The sequence below is a fragment of the Caloenas nicobarica genome, chromosome 13 (assembly GCF_036013445.1).
Source record: "Caloenas nicobarica isolate bCalNic1 chromosome 13, bCalNic1.hap1, whole genome shotgun sequence".
Taxonomy (NCBI): domain Eukaryota; kingdom Metazoa; phylum Chordata; class Aves; order Columbiformes; family Columbidae; genus Caloenas; species Caloenas nicobarica.
Window position 1 is genome coordinate 5,594,100 of NC_088257.1, and position 18,235 is coordinate 5,612,334.

Consider the following 18,235-nt stretch of genomic DNA (forward strand, 5'->3'; position numbering starts at 1 on the left):
GGCACACAGTGATCTGGTGAAACTCAGACACACTCGCAGTAAAGGCAGGTATTACGCCTAACCTCAACCACGACCTCCAGAGGCACCACATGACATACGACAGTAACAAAAACCAGTCCAACAGACAGCTGGATGGCTATGACAAACAAGCCCCACAAAAATATTTAAAAAAAAAAAAAATCTTAAACCAGTTTTCTGTAACAGAGACACCTGCAGGATACAACGTTCCTGCTGGAAGGTTTTATTTCAGCACATTTTCCTCAATGACCTCCTTATTGCCACACCTTTCAGACTAATTTTAAGCCAATGAAGTATTTAATTTGTATCACCAAACCCATCTTTCATGACACATGACCATTCCACATGGCTTTCAGGTTCTTAAATGCTTGAAAGTCACGAGATGGGAAAATAAGAGCCTGCTGTACAGCATCAATCAGTTGTGTGGCAGTGAGCAGCAGGGACCCAACCAGCCAAACCGCTGGGGGCTGTGAAAAGCTGTCTCCCTTTCAAAAGCCTATACTGAACACTTTTTAACATACTAATATTGTCAGTGAGGTCTCTATGGAATAAATCTTCAAAACAACTCCACCTGCATAACAAAAAAACCAAACCAAATCTGTCATTGAGTATTTTGTATTTTTGCACCAGGAACACCATGAACATACATCTTTATAGCTAGGATTCAGATCTTCGCAATGTCTTTGTATTTGTTTTTGTCTGCTTGGTTTTTTGCGTGTTTTGGTTTGGTTTTTATTGTTTTATTTATTTTATTCCCCTTGGACATCTCCCAAAGACCAAAAAGCAACCAATAGAAAATACTGCTTAGAGTCAAAGTTCATGGAGACTTCACTCCACACAGGCATTTTCCTTATCTATTAATCACGTTACTTTTTCAGTAAGATATAGTAAACTGCGAGGTAAGAAGGCAGCTCCTACATAATGGCACACTCAATAAAGTGTTAGCTGCTACTTCCATGCTCAAATGGCCAATGTGAGAAATTTTCCAATGCAATTCAAACCTCAAAAGTGTAAAATAAATAGCAAGTGAATGGACCTCGCTTGCTCTTAAATCACTGTTAGCAAATTTGAATCTCTAAGCCTGGTAATTTCAAATCAGGCCTATTTAACTTGCAAAGGTAGGTCAGGTTCTATTGATCACCTCTAATACTTATAAATGCACTCTTTAAAAAATGAGAGTAATGAGGGACATAAACACATAGCTCTGTTGCTAAAGGCTCACTGGAAAAATATGGGATAATATTTACAGCCTTCAAGCTATGCTGTTGGCTGTGCCATTTCTATACACACCAGAATGCAGATTACAGGCTTGCCAGTTCATACTGGAAAGGGAGAAAAAAAACCCTACCAGAGCAGAGGTGGATTAGTATTTGTATTTACCAAAAGCACAACTATGAACTTCCAGAATACAGTCACAACAGCACAAGTCCATTTACTTCGCAGTTATTATTCCTCAAGCTTTTTTTCAATGCAATGTTTTGTGCCTGGATTTCCTACTCAGAGTCCATTCCATGCCCTGAATTTTGAACTACTAACAACTGGTGGCATTATTCCAGTTGCTACAGAAATAAGGCAGACTTATTTATATTATGGCATCATCTAGAGGTGCCTTTAATTAATCACGGTTATTTCTACACCTTTTGGAGAAGAAGAACATTTATAATACTGATGAGGTTTTTAAATATACAAGTCCTGACCATTTGAAGAACGTAGATTTTAGAGAAATGAGATGACAAATAAAGGAAATAAATACATGTGATCTGGCTAAATTTACGCGAGTGGTCCACTTCTTAGCAGACAAACAAGAAAACATCAAAATAAAAATAAGTGCAGCACTTTCCGCCTGTATGGACAAGCACAGACTGAACACAGTGCAAGATCTAGATACAGTCTTACTTGATACAGATTTTTGTTTTCCTATTCTAGCATTTTATAAAGGATTTCACTTATGAACCACCTCTCAGAAAAATGAAAAGCATTTTTCCATGCAAAACTAAACATGATTTTCACTTTGTTATTTTTCATACCATGCTAAAATAAAAACCACAATGGAATTTCAATTGATATCTGATATATCACTCCCATTCTAACTATTAAATACTTATTTTTATGGCCTGACAGAGATTCCAAAGATAATATTTACAGATACATAAATGCATAAAAACCTAGTGCAGTTAATGTTCTAGAACAGACACAGGATTTCTGGGTTTTATTCTACTGTAGATTTCTTGTGCAACTCAGACAAGTTCCTTAGTCAAACCTGATACCCAGGCTTCCTCCTCCACCTAATGAACAGATGAGCAGCATAAATGGATCACTGCCTAAAACAAGCTCTGGAGCTATGCTGTCGAATAGTTAGAAAAGCCAATAATAAATAATATAAACCCCCATCATCAACTTTAGGCGATTATCAAATGTTTATTAGCCTCCAAAGTGAAGGCTAATAAACCTGCTTATTTTAGCAGATAAAGTCAAATTACCTTAATTGAAGTTGGTAAGTATTCAAAGATGAACAGCTGTGGCCTCATTTGCTTTTAGTTATTTTTGATGAAATGTCAGCTCGAAAAACTGAAAGATACTTCCTAGTTATTTAGGCAATGTGAAACTTAGGCAGTTATTTTCCAAGAAACATGGCCTGCCTGACAGGTTTTAAATGAATAAAAGTTATATTATTACAATTATCATTAGAAGAAGATGTCCCTCATCAAAATGTGTCTGGATTTTAATTGACAAGGTCTGGGTTAATGCTGTGAAAATGCCAATGAAAGCAAAGCCTGTGGCTCAAAATAATTGTCAGTACTGAGCAACCTCAACCTCTAACCCACCACAGATTTATCACTCTGCGCACACTGTACTCATGACAAGAAACGTTTGAATTAATCATTAACAACTAGAAATTCCTCCCAGACAGAAAGTGAGCAAAGTGCAGGGCTGCCCACCCCGCTTTCCCTTGCTCCCGAGCCAAGGAGAGCTGCCTACCAGCCTTCCTAATGAGAAAGACCTGTTGTGTTGTTTCACTGCCTTTTCTTTTGAGAGCGCGGCAAGGGAAGCTTTCAGTGGTCCTAGGAGTAGAGAGACATCGGTCTGAGCAAGCCACAGTGCAGGTATGGCAGGACACTCAGTCCTCCTACCTGCCTGGCCACCCTCCCTGACCAGCTCCAGCACAGCCACCAGGAGCATGTGGCCTCCATGGAAGAGGGGAGGGTGGTGCTGCGTGACCACGTGGGGTCAACACGTGAACACAAATCCCAACACTGAGGGCCTTCCTTATTCCGCCTTCTCAAGAAAGGTCCGCACTGTACGCAGTATGCTTGTTCTCCAACCCAGAAAATGCCTGGTGCTTGCCCAAGGCACAGACTGCAACTCGGCACCCCCAGCCCCAACCTGCTGCCAATTTTTCATATGGACTCATCCCAAATGGTAGTGCCAGTTTCTAGTATACCAGACTATGCAACTGAGCACCCACCACTTGGGCTGTCCCACCAGTTAATTCAGGATAGGTCCCAACATGGCCACTGGGACGTGTCCAGCCGGAGAACAACCCAAAGAGCTTCCTCTGCAGTGGTTGTCATCAGTCACAGGGCAGTGGGCCATATTGATACGCAGACCAAAATCCCAGGAGAGAAGCCAGCAAAGACTGAGATCCAAGCACAAGCACACCATGGTGGTCCTCCATGTTTTGGTGGCACCCCTGGGGCACCACGACAGTTCAGAGAAGGACTTACAACCTCCCTACTTGAGTCACAAACTCAGTAACGCTTTGGATGGTCCCCTCAGCTGCAGTGGCAGTCAGCACCACTTCTCCCACCCAATCTCATAAATAACATGCAAAGGGGTCTGTAAAAAACTTCCTGAATTGTCTTTCTTTATATTTTCTCTACCCCAGCATCCTGGCGCAGACCCGCCCGAACATCACTGGGCAGAAGGAGAGAATCTGAGAGCCTCCAGTACCTGACATGAGGTCTGCCAGGGTAATGGAATGGTCCTAAGCCTCACATTGCCTTTTACAGCCTTTACTCAGAATGCTTTAGTTCTCAGCTTCTCCATCTGCACCAGTTATGGCATCATCACAACACAGCTTGAGCGCACATCAACTTGTTGGTCCCCCGAGCCCAAGTCTTTATACACCATCTGATGCAAAACTAAAGATTTCCTTCTCACAAGACATTAAAACTGGAAAGCACAACAGCATTAGGAAGAAAAGAACAGGGAAGTCTACAAAAATAGCAGGTGCCAGTTCCTGGGGTAGGGGAGAAGGCATATGGCCACCAATATCAAAAGGCACCAAGCTTGTCTGGGGAGATACAAATGGAGCTACTTAGCCCACCTAGTAGAGAATGAGAAAAAGAAAATAAAATCTCCCTGTTATTAACTGACTAGTCAGGAGAAAACAACAGACGGTGTTTGCTGTGCTGAAGAAATAAGACGCTGCCTTGCTCAGAGGTGCCAGTGCCAGCAGAGTCTCTGCTGGGCCCTTCCCAGTTACCTGGGAGGCAGCAAATCCCAGGGGCATTAGCCCATCAACAGAAATGCTGCTCACTCCACTGTCCCTTTTCTCCCAGAGGCAAAAGGCAGCCATTTCTCCTCCCATTCACCTCCAGCGACTGTGCCTTTCTAAGTTTTTGCTGTTTTCTATGTGTTCACTCTAGAAACTACAAGCTGGAAAGCTCCCATTAAATGATGCCAACAAGAACTCTCCATTCACAGCTAACACTTGGCTGCACACATTCTCTCTTTTTTCCAAATGTTTTCAGTAGGTTTCAGCTTCCCTTCAGTAAACATATCCATAATTATTTGCAGAACATCTAAAGAACTTGTACAACAGGTTTCTGCTTCCAAATACAGGCTCCTGGCTACAAAAACTCAGCATGACAGCACTAGAAAGAGGTTTGTGTCGATCAGGAGATAGAGCTCAGGAAGAGGAAACTGGAAGCCACACCATCATGACTCGAGTCAGTGATTTCCACCAGATAGCAGTTTGGCCTTTCGCAAAATCCTAGGTATTTCTTAAAGCACCACCCCTCAGTTAACCACCAAAGCAGTCAGCAGCTGTGAGCACTTTTCATTATAAAACTGTGCAACATGGAGACTTCTGGTACCTTAACCGAAAACTTGAACAGCCTCAACGATCTTTCTGGTCTAAAGAGACACTTAATACAGCAAAGTATCTCGATAACACTTCATACCAGTTACTGTTGTGACTTTCCAAGGCTGTTTCCATTGCACACTTCAATATCCTTTAGATTAAGCCAAAGCTTCATTGAGAAATGTTACAACAAATGCTCATTTCTTTAGCTAAGCCCCAAATAGTCACAGAAGTTGTCAGGGCTTTCCAAAATCCTAACTCTGGTTAGTTAGTGCTGGTTCTGCAGTGCTCAACTTGAGCTAGTAGGACCCTGCATGCAATTATGAGACCAGAACAGCCCCTGAAGTACACACGGTGCCAGAGTTCCCAGCAATTATTTCTGTGATCCTTAAGACTGAGGTTGTCCAGAGACAGAACCGCTCCTTTAGGTAATTACATTCCCAGGGCTCCACAGTGCCTGTCAAACTTTCCCCCCTCCACATCACCGGCCAGTTTTTGTGGATAATTATGAAATAAATATGTCATCCTGAAGGATGAAAATATAACAAGCTGTAGCTTATGTGAACCTGAATGTTACCAAGTCATGACTACAAAGAAACACAAAATGTTGCTTCCTGACTGCCTATGGGACATGGGTGACCTCCAATCACACACACAGGCCTTTATCAACTCGGATGCACAATTAAGTTAACATTTGTCTAACAAAAGGTAAAAAAAAAATGGCTATCTGGATGGTGTCACAGCTGCAGGCAAAGTAGTAAAGGCTCTAGAGCATCCCAAGTGATCAGTCCCACATGACATTCTCCACTAAGCTTTGTTCTGGCAATATTCCCACTATTCAAGGAAGGAAATGCAGTATTCTCCTCCTTTTTTTCTGCAAGGCTGGATGTAAAGTTTGGAAAGCAGAACTGCCTTAACCACACGGCAGAAGGATGGTAGCTCATAATTAATTTTCCACATCAACTGTTGGCTGCCCTCCTCTTCCTCTCTGCTAGGCTGCAAACCGCCAGTGGATAGTTATCCAAAGAGCAGACATGCCACAGAGCAAAAAGCATGATTATTATTAGCTAATACTTTATAGAGTGTGCTAGCCAAAAATAAGAGTTAAGTGAGCCTGGGCATCAGTGCAAAGTCAGCCCTGCCTGAAGCTGCTTATCATCTCAAACATGCAAAAACGAAGGGGATAGAAAAGCAGGATAGGGAGAGCAAGACAGACAGGAGAAGGGTGCAAGCAGATATGGAGACGTGTTTTCAGGAGAAGGTTTCGAACTAGGTAATTTCAAAACATCTGCAACCCAAAAACATGCCCTTTTCCAGCCCACTTGGACTCTGGCCAAGACATGGCCCATGGGCTGCCAAGCAGGAGCTCTGCAGAGGACAAGGGGCTCCAAACTGCTTCATCTTCTGAGAGAAAGAAGCCGTACTCCATTCAGACCTTGGTTAGCACTTTCCACTCCTTCGTCTCCAAACTTCTCCAAGATCAGAGGGCAAAGTAATTACAAGGAGGTCATTGGTCCTCACAGGAGAAAGGTCTCCAGAGGAAAATAAATCACTACTTCATCATGCTCTCTGAAGCAATGCTGCAGCCTCCAGAGTGCAGAAGGCAGAGCCAGAGGCTTACAGTCCAGGAACAAGCCCATTTGTATGACTTTGAGCAGACCCATTGACTTGTCAGTACTTCAAGAATACAGGTAAAGAACTATTATATTGCTGTTCTGTGACTGATATCTTAAGAATCTCATGTTAGTTTCGGAGTTTCCTATTTTCTTTCAGAAATTCAACTCAGTTCTGCTGCTGATATCAGCTTTTTAATTCATTTTACACCAAGATATTTGTTATCAGAAATTGTGCTTTGATATGTGTCAGGCTGATAGACTCAATAAAAGCCCTGTCAGGAGTCGCTGAGTGAATAGGGTTGCAGAAGTGGTGTCATCAAGGAAATTGATACATTAACGGCTAGTCTGCTGATCTTGCAATGAAACATGCAAACATAATACCCATTTTATTTCCTCAGCCTGGCAAAATAGTTCAGAGAAACACTAGAAAATATTTGCATTAGTATTACTCATACAAACAAGCTCAGCATGCTCTCTGATAAAAAACATCCGTAAAATGCGATCCTACATGCTGTCCTGTTTTCCTATTTGGTGTGCAAAATTCAGTCAAGAAGAATAAAGAGTTTTTTCAAAATAAAGCTTTGAATTTAATTTTGGGAATTGAAGCAGACATCTTGTCACACTCCAATTGAACGTTTCCTTCAATAATGTAGGAGGACAATTTTACTGACACATTTTCACCCACAGCCAGTAGACCTGCACCCCTCATCAAGCCATTGGAAAGTTGCATCAAGGTCTTATTTTGACTTCCAGACCTAGAGGCACGTAGAATCAGTGTTTGTTTCTGATTTTATAAATGAAATCACATCAGAAGCAAGACAGATTTGAAGAGAGAAATACTAAATTTTCATTAGACCACATAATATAGGGAATGAGAAAAAGACACCTGCCCACTCCTCCACAATAGGTCAAGAAGGACTTGAATATACTCAGCTTCACCTGTATCAGACCATCACGGCTGCAACTCTATCTCTGCACTGTCCTGTAACAAACAGAGATTTTGTTAACTTGAACTGATTTACAGAACATTTGGGAATGGCAAAAAATGTGATGTTGAGATTCATCGTCTTAAAAAAAAAAAAAAAAAAAAAAGAGAAATAATATTACAGCCCAAACAAAGCAAAGGGAAAAGTTCCAAAGCAATTAATCTGAAAAGGTGAATTACATTGAGGTTTTATGCCCATGTAATGAAGACTATTAATTGCTACGAGATCCATAAAACATATTAAATGAACAAGGTTTTTTCCAATTCTACTTGCAAGATAAAATTTATTAACTATGTTTAACAGCTACTTAAAATTTTTCTCTTACATATTTATTAAATGTGCTTTTTCAGCAGAACAGAGTATTTTACTAACCAGATTCTACTAATCTAAAAAATGAGCAATTTAAGAAAAATACATTACTCTATATGTTATCTACAGTTCTGTTTAAAATAATTCCTTCCACAACAAGATTACCATCACCACAACAGTGTAAATGCTGCTAAAAGGGAATCTGCTTGTCTCACACAAGCAAACAACATTCTGCTGCAAAGATGAATGAGTTCAGCCAACCTTATTTGGACACGTGTTGCCATTTCCAGAAGAGATACGGAGCAAAAGTTGGTCCTGATGTCGTTTGGTGCTACTGTAGTCGCTTAATTAAAAACCTCTCTGCTTTGGGAGAGCAAGACACATGGAAGAAACTGGCTTAGACGGGAGCAGTGACCTCAGACAGATCCACATTCAAATCTCATGCTTTGCCCCATAGACCCAGCTGCTCAGCCGAGGCTATCTTCGTGCATCCAGCTGCGGGTAGGAGATGCACCTTTTGCACTTGTGATTGCATTCAAATCAGAGAGAGACATTTATTGCTTAAAAGTAACCTAGAAGTGATTCCGTTCCTTATTCACCATCTGTAAAATGGGGATAAGTAGCACTTCTGTCTTAGAAGGGTATCATGGGAACAGATAAAGGTGACGGCAGTCAGTGATTCTGGGAATTTTGCATGAGCCCCCAAAACAAAGAGAAAGGATATAAAAGGGTCTCAGCTACTTGGATGAAAAACAGCAGTGTTGACAACTCTTTAAACTTTAGCACAATCTCCTCAATCTGTAATGTTCTTTTTAAAGATCAAGTTTCCATAAATGTGAGCTTTCCTTAAATAAGAACAAAGTTTTTAGATCTGATGGTCACAAAGTAAAATGCGAAAATATAACCAAAATCCAGCCTAGAGTTCAATGCCTAAATAATAGTTGTGCATAAATCAATTGCAGGGAAAATGCTCTTTGGCCTCAGAAACCATGAGGTTCTACAAAGTCCTGCACAACCTCTGCACTGGAGTTACTACTCATGGTGCAGCCTGAGATGCGAACCTGAGACTGAGAGCTGGACTGACTCGGGTGGGAAGGACATGGGGAGCTCGTGTCACCACCATCCTGGCAGGGTCAGCACCACGGTGCCACCAGCAGCCAACTGCTCTGGTGTGGAGCCTCACACGTCCTGGGGCAACCTGCACACCCAGCAAAACACACACACTCACTGCAACATGATTTACATGCTTTCACCTACAAATCTCACATAGAAACAGGGGATAAACAAATAGCTGCGCTTTCTACATTATAATAGTGCAAAATATTACTCTGCAACAGCCAAGAAGCCTTCTTGATAATGAAATACCTCTCCTACAGCTTTCCCCTTTAGGCATTATAATCACAAGAGCAGATGCTTGAAAATAAACAAAAGTGAAGATGACAACAAAAGCATGAGCAAAGTTAAACAACCTCCTCTTCTAGAAACTAGGAGCCACCAGAGCAGACAGAGAAACGAAGCAAGCGCTGCAGCATTTTTAATGATAGGAACCTCTCCTCCCTGACATCAGTGTTGTTTTCTTGAAATGCCTGTACAAATTAGCAGCATAAGCTGTGGTTGGAACACACCTTTCTCGACCCTCAACATTTAAAAGTTAAGGACCTAATTTAAGCTATTCTCACCAATCTTTTCTGCAATTGCTGGAGACAGGCAGCCTCCAGACCAGCAAAGCTCTGCCAAGATGTGACAGTTTGAGCCTACAATTTCCAGAGGTGACACCACCAATGCAACCACATCAAAAGCAGAAGAACGAATGTACACTCACCCGGATACCTCATTTTCTTAGAGATTTTTAAGAAAGCCTTGACTTTTTTTTCCTTTTTGTTTTTCTTCCCTCTCTTCCACTAATACCAAGTGCAGGTGTCACAGTGCTGCTGTACTTTTCTCAACAAGGCTACACTGCTGATTCAGTCATGAAGGAGAAGTCAATACCCATGTGTTAAATGAAAAAGGATATAGCATCATCTAATACTATTCTACTGATATCTGGGAACCGACACTTTAAATTTTGGGGTTTTTTTATCAGCAGACTTTGCCTCTACAGGAACATTAATAACTTGGTATAGATAAAAGCAGTTATATAATTAGAGTCTATATTACCCTAAGTGCTTCTATAGTGCAAGCTTTGCCCACAATACATTCCTCAAGTCTGGGCACTCAACTTTTTGTTAAAAGATAGATTGCATATTGCTTTGCTACAATTACAGCATAACCAGGTCAATATTTGTGTGGATATGAGAGCCTCCGCACACAGAAAAATGTGAAGTGCTACACACAATTACGTGAGAAATTGGTATTATTTCCATCCTTGACAAACAATGAGAATATACAAAGCACAAAGGAAAGTACAGAGGTGTATTGCAAATGGGTTACTTCCATGTCAGTTATTTTTTTTTCATCTTTGCCCTCTGAACCACAGACATTAATGAAACACAAGAAATGGGACTTTAAAATCATGGATGCCTATCACCAAGCATACATCACCAACAGCAAAACACAACCATCAGCGAGGATTTTTTCAATAAAGCACTCGACATAAACACACACCCCCTCAAGCCCAAGACTTTAAAATCACTTCACTCTCGATGAATGTTCTCCAAATTCAGGGAGACCAAAGGTTATTTATGGAGGCAGAATGAGCATGGCACATATACGGCAATAAACACGAAAGTTGTTAATTTTTCTATTTCCCCATATGTAGATATTCAGAAAAGAGCAAAAAGACAAGAGCAGGGAAAAAATACATACCTTACCAAACCTGAATGCTGGACACAACTTGTTTCAGAGCAACATTGATGTGAAGGTAAGTTCCTCAGGCGACCACCAACCACAATTCCTTTCCGAGCTCCCCAGAGGCTCCAGCTCCCCCTCGTCCGTGTCCCTGAGGAAGATACAGTGTCCTCCGGTATTTCAGAGCCTCAGCTGCAAAAGATGCTGTTCAGAAAAAGGAAAGACAAAAAGGTATGGCATTAAATTCTAGGGTCAGTTGTTTGGCAGATTCAGAACAGAATGTAAGATAACATCGGATAGGAATGAAATGTCAAGGCAGGACCAAGAGTCTCTGACAATCCATCATGCGTGGCACCTTCGGAGGGCAATCTCTGAATTCAAGAACTGTGGTGCAAAGCTACTCTTGCTTTACAGCACTTTAATAGTGTCCCTACACCAGGAAACAAATGCCAGCCCAGCTGCTTTTTATTCCAGTCTGATATTGTAATAAGTAATACACTTCTCCATAGGGAATATTTTAATTCATTATGATGTTTCTGCAGAATTACAGGACTTTCATATTAAAAGCAGAGACATAGTCTTAATACTTAGCACTGTTCAAATTGCTCTCATTCAAGGAATTGAAAGCTCCTAAACAGGGAATCACACTAGGACCTTACAGCTGATGGGAAGCCGTGACTGGCAGCCCAGGGTTCCTGAAGTTCAGCCTCCAAAGCAATTGTCAGACAGGTAAATGGCCCGAGGTTTTCCGGGAGGGTAGATAGATAGAGCCCACTATCACTGCTGGACACACTCATGTTTCTGAGAGGTCAGAGCCTGGCACATAGGACACCCAGGTGAGAAGAGACTCATGGAGAAAACTGCCTGGCAGCAACCAAAAACCTCAGACAAGCACTGGGAAGTCCAGACATTCATCACTGTCATAGTATTAATCATCTCTAATCCCTGGCATATGGGAAAACACTCAAATGACCATCCTGCCCCCACCCAGGCAACAGAGCGTGCAAAGCTCAACCAGGCAGAGCAGCACAGAGCAGGTGAGGACCAAGCAAGGAGCAGGATCCAACCTCCCCAGCTCGGACACGTACAAACCAGGGGGCTTGTGTCCTTACACTGGGCTCAGAGACGCTTTTCTAACTAACTCAGCCATGAACATACTCGAACTTTGCCTAGAAATCAAAAAAGAGCAAAGAAAGAAATAAAATTTAAAAAAAAAAAGAAAAAAAAGAAAAAAAATATACGGACTGACTTATACCTTAGAGAACTCCTACACAGGAGAAAGACTGTGGCAGCTCAACATACCGCTAAATCCCATTATATCTTCACAAAAAATCCTGTACCCATGAACAGGTCACAGCTATTTGGAAAACCAATTAGCTTTTGGGCTTACAAGAAGGAAGATTTCAGTAATCAGCATGTAAAACTGCACATACTGAAAGTGAGCATCATACTGCTTTTATTTTGTTTTGTTTGTTTGTTTTAATATATATATTATTTTTACCAAAAGTCAACATAACAAGCATGGTCACACAGATCAGAACAAGCAAATACATTCACTTCATTTAGAACTAATTACTTCACTGGGACTTCTATAAGTGGTTTATGTTACATGCCACACCTAAAGGCTCTAACAAATGGAACAGCTTGTGAGATACTCACAACAGGAGCCACGATGGCAGAGCCCAGCCCTGCATTTCTTGGTTCACATTTTCAGACCTTTTTCTTCTCTTCAACTCAGACATGAAGGATAGAAGTGGACCTGCACCGTTCCTGTCCTCTTCCAGGCTAACCATGAAAAATCAGACTGCCAACTGAAACAGCTGCTGAATGACTTACGGGTATAGAAATGGCTGATGCTGCAGTAGTTTGATCTGCAGGTAACAGCAAGACTTAATTCTACTGCTTTTAAGGGATTTCTATCTCTGGAGACCACAGTTACAATTACTTTTTCATTTTTGCTCAGAAATTGTAAGGCAAAATAGTCACGAAGAAAATCAGTGCTACATTTTTGTGCATTAACTACAGCATCAGCTGAGTTGAGAAGTAACGATAATAGGACTAGATCATCATTGCAAGCTAAGTGCAGGAGCCTGGCTTCAGGTTGGAAAGGATATGTTTTTTGAAAGCTTCTATTTAGTACAGCTTGCCAGTGCTCATCGGAAGCAAATCTCTTTGTTAAGAAGCTGGCACATTGCCTTAATACGCTGCTATGCATATGCACAGAGTTTCTGCACCGTCTGAATTCCTGCGCTGCTGGGTGGATCGTAAGTTACAGCACAGGCAGAGCATGCACTGTGCACTTCCAGCTCGTGGTGAAGACAAAAAAAAAAAGCTTCTCTCACTCCCGACCACTACCATTATGGGAATTAGAGCACAACAGCAGCAAGCTGGAAGATGTTGCTGCCAAACCTGATCCAGACTGAAAGTGCAGAGTTCTATGAACATGCAGTAATGTGGGAGGACGGGACACGGAGAGGAAAACAACTTTGGTCACGCCAAAATGCAATGACTGTGCACCATTCCCCTCTCTCTGATACAAGAGAAACGGTGCAACGTAACAAACCAAAATCTGCAGCCAGCGTTCCTGCCAGCAGCAAGGTGCAGATGCTCCAGCCTGAACGCAATGTGTTTCCTCCACACTCTGATGATGTGACACCACACAAATACAGAGGGAGGGAGGCAATCATAGAATCATTTTGGTTAGAAAAGACCTTTAAGATCATCAAGTCCAAGCATTAACCTAACACTGCCAAGTCCACCACTAAACCACGTCCCTAAGAACCTCATCTATACATCTTTCAAACTCCTCCGGGGATGGTGACTCCACCACTGCCCTGGGCAGCCTGTTCCAATGCCTGACAACCCTTTCACTGAAAAAGTTTTTCCTAACATCCAGTCTAGACCCCCCCGGCCGGTGCAACTTGAGGCCATTTCCTTTTGTCCTACCCCATGTTACTCGGGAGAGGAGACCAACACCCTCTGTGCTACAACCTCCTTTCAGGTAGTTGCAGCGATACGGTCTCCCCTCAGCCTCCTTTTCTCCAGGCTAAACGACAGCAACAAAAAACATTCATGTCAGTCTGCAGCTGCTGTAGGAGCTGGCATTGCTCCTATCTGAAACAAAACCAAGTCTGAACTTATAGAAATGCCCCATGTACTAGAAATCCCACCATTTAAATTAGTTTTGGTTCTAAAATTTTGTGCTCCCCCCATTCTCTTTTGATCAGATGCATGGAGGTAACTGCCAACAAACTATGAATTACTTTTATTATCCCGCCACCTCAGATTTTCACATTCAGTTTCCGGAGCCCTGGATTGAATATTCAGGTGCATTCCTAAATTAACATAGTTAAGTAGTATCAGAGCAGTCTTCTAATTGCAAAAGCAGGCATATAGATGTTCTCATTAATCAGAAAAGGCAGACAAGACATTTTTCCAGTAAAAAGAGTATATTTCCCTTGGAGGAGTCTCAGCCCTTTACTGATAGAAAGCATTAATTATATAAAAGAACCATACACTTTAGATGTAACAAATCAGATCAAATATTAAATTTGAGGACATCACTTCCATCTTGAGACGTCACAAATCAATGAAGGCTGTGAGACTCTCTCACAGAAAGCCTTGCTATACACCTTTGCCCTGCTCTTATACTTTTCTTTAGGCATCAGCTGTTCACCACTGTCAAGGCGAGGACAGGGGCTGACCGGACCCTTATCCAACCCAGCACAGTCATCCTTGCATTTGGGTGTCACACAGCTTGAGATGCAACCTGAGCCTTGTGGCTAGACATGACAATATTGGTGTGCACTTGCAATTTTAAATAGGGCAAAAAGGTATCTAGAAGCTGAATAACATACTTGCAAGCAAATATCACAGTGTAGTAGATATTTAAATTAGTATCAGCGTGTCTCATCAAAAATTAATTACAACCTACCTAACTGCAATTGAAGAAATTAGTTGGGCATGGCAATGATTAAACATTTAAAGAGTCTGGTGACTTCAAAATAATTGAAACCATATCTCCTTGCTTCAGTATTAAATTTCTTTTATTTTTACTGCTAGTATGACAATTAAGAGATCAAAATTCCATGTGTGTGCACCCATGCAGACACATCCACCACACTCAGATATCTACAATATGTTCATATATAGTCTCATAACTTCCCTCTTTACCTATAGCCAAACTTGGGTAAACATGTTCGCCCAATACAGAGGAGCTCTACTGGTAGAGCCAGAAGAAAGGCTGTGAAACAGGCATGGGAAAACACCTTTTTATTGCTAAGTGCTTAACAAGGTCAACCTCCTCTGTAAGTGCAGGAAAAAAGATCCCACAGCAGACTCTGAACGCAGCAGGGGATTATACCAATTCATTAGCAGGTATATCTTCTAATTAAAGCCTTGGACATTAGTCCCCATACAGCTGAGCAGGCAACAGCTGCTGCATTTTGCCACATCCTCAGAATCGAGCTCGGTGTTTTGTACGGAGCTTCAGGACAGCGGGGCTCACTGCAACCCCACCACACCAGCTTCAGCCTAAAGCAAGGGGATTCGGTTACCCCAAAGGATGCTCCTGCCTCCTCACAGCTCGAGTCCCGAGAGAAGCTCATTTCTACGTTTTATAGGATTTGTTCCTCTGCTCCTGCCACGTCAAGGAAGCTGTAAGGATCAACAACTCATCCTGTCAGCTCCATCGCTGGTAAAGGTTCTCACATTAATTTAGTGTAAAGGTGACACTGGTGAGGAAGGGAATAAAATGAGACTTTGAATCCCTCCTTCCAGAAGGCTAATGGTAAAAAATTGGTAGCAATGCAACTTTGGCACTTTTCCAACTATAACACTTAGAGCATTGCCCACAGCCCTGTCCCAGACATAGTTTATCATTCCCCACGGCTCAGTACAAAACATAAATAAAACAGAAGTTGCCAGCACTACTGGCACTCAGCTGTTTTGAGTTGGTTATTTTTCCTTCCCTGCCAACAAAACAAATACTGAAATAGCAGAACTGCAATTCAAGTGATAACATCCATGATTAGGAAATTTGGTGCTGGCTGGTGGTGTGATGGGGTTCCTTAGGAAATTAACTCAATTGAAGAATGAAGCAATAATAAAATGAAGAATACATTGACTGAGATGCACATAATGGAATATTGTGATGTTGCTGAAGATCAGCACCGGGTTTTGTCATTCAAGTGCAAACTAAAGGTATCCAGGAAAAAGGAAATAAACCCAGCAGTTAACCATGTTTGTTGTATGAACTATTCCCATCATAACAGTATTAATATTACATTAAGAGGTTCAAAAGTATGATTAACATCTTGCTGGGTTAGAAAATGCTAAGAGAGCGCACAAGTCTTGCTGCTGTTGCACATGAGTAAATAATTTCTGAAAATGAAATCCAAGAAATGCAGTGGAAATACTTCCAATTTAAAATAAAACACGCCTGCTGAAGAACAGAGCTTATATTAATGAAGGCTGCTTCTCAAGTTCAAAAGCATTAAGTTGTGGGCTACTGTCTAACTGCCTAGCTGCTAACACTGCGTTATACTACTATTAAGGTTTTTTTTATTATTATTACTACTACTACTGCAGTCTGGTTACAGTATAAAATAAGATCTCTTGAGCTCCTTAGATTCAGACATTTACATCTGCCCTTGTACTAGAAGCTCTTTCATGAGATTATTGTTTCTTCTGTCAGTTCAATTGAAAGCAATGATAAAGTTACAGCAACGCATACGTCCTTGTCAAATAATGCTTTCACAGGGCTGGTAGCACATTGTTGGGAAAAAAGCAATGCTTAACTGAATTCCCGGATTTAGGAGCGAATAAGTATCAAACAGCTTGCACTTAACTGGTCAGACCTTCAAAATCATTAAGTACTGAAATAAACCCAGTCTTTCCAACAAGAGCTGACAGGTTTGTGTCAGAGGCAACTGTGTCATGCAACCTTTGCTGATATGACAGTATCTAACCGGATTTCCTCTTACTCTAACGTAACACGGGAATGTAATCATGTCACTCATCTTAGTATCACAGTTAAACTGTGAGCCTTAAAATTTGTCAATATATGCAACAATGCGGAATGAATTGTGTTAACTGAGGAAAAGCATTATTTTTTGATCCATTCCAAGATAAACTTCTAAACACTCAAAGTTAGTGCAATGAGACTCTTTTGGGATTTACTTTCTATATTCTGTAATTCAGGCACATTCCAGGATGAAGAACACTGTTTATTACTAGAAGGTTCAAATACTTTTTGATCTCTTTACCACAGCTGATAGCACATAAGTGGATTGTATTACAGGATCAGGACATGAAAGCATAAGCTTTTTATAAACATACAGTACTTCTCTTTCTCTGTATCAAAGGTGTTAGCTTGACCACTATTAACTTTAATCTCATTTGAACTCAGTGCATTTGTATTTTGTCACCCAAAACTGACTTCTCCCTATCTCCTTCAGACATGCTTTAACCTTCCTTTTGCCCTTTTTTTTTAAAAAAAAATTATTTTATTTTGGCTCACAGACTCTCTCTCTTGAATATTTCAGATGAAATTTCCCAACAGTTCTGGCACTGGCCTCGCTCTGCTCTCACTGGAATAGCTGGGATTTATTACTGGCTCGCATAAGATTGGTCATAAGAAACAACTGTCTGTGCTGCCCTAATCTGTCACTCTTCAGAGATACTCTGCTTTGTGTTACTGCCATTTCTAACCTGTTTCCTGCTGGAAAATGAATGAGTAAATGCATATCTCCATCTACTGTTAAATGTCATTGCTAAGCAAGCCTTTCGTCCTTTGCTAAAGTTGCTTATCTCTAAAGTTATTTCTTTAACTCTGTAACTTTATTGTTTATCTCTGTGGAACATATTGGGATAAGCTGGTATACCAAATCTTAGAGAAAAATACAAGTATATTGAATTCTGTGGCACGGGGGCACACAGCTGTCAGTCAGTTGTCAATCCAGAATCTAAGCAGGGTTTTCCATTATAAATTCAGATTATTGTTCTCAATGTTTTGATTTTAAAAGTCACACATAGCGTCAAAACCTGGTGCATTTCCTGGGAGTCTAAAATGTGATTCTCCTTCTATGCCAAATTTAGCTACATTAGTAAAAACGATTGTTCCTAATCACTTGCCAAACTTTGAAAAGTTCTGTCAGATAAATTAGTGGTATACCATGTGCTGTCACTCTGAAGTCCCACCCATTGCTGTAGTTTTACACAGTTACAACCCAGGGGAACGGTAAAAACCAACCAAGTCCATAACTGACACACAAAGGCAGGCTCAGTGCACGGATGTGCTACGTCAGTCTGAAAAGTATATCAAATTCACTGACACTTGAAAAACACCAATGCTACTTCTGAAACGTAGCTGCTTCTATGTGGGTCATATATTTGAATTAAAAAAAACTCGAGCTGGAAACCAGCATAAAAGC

General features: G+C 41.2%; 1 protein-coding gene across 3 annotated transcripts in view; it reads right to left on the reverse strand.

Annotated features, from left to right (window-relative positions):
* Nucleotides 1-18,235, reverse strand: part of SGCD (sarcoglycan delta) — a 341,024-nt gene that overhangs the window by 207,068 nt on the left and 115,721 nt on the right. For all 3 annotated transcript variants that reach the window (XM_065643762.1, XM_065643760.1, XM_065643761.1), the window contains exon 2: nt 10,821-11,006. The gene's annotated coding sequence lies outside the window, so the exon portion shown is untranslated. The remainder of the gene's footprint in view (nt 1-10,820; nt 11,007-18,235) is intronic.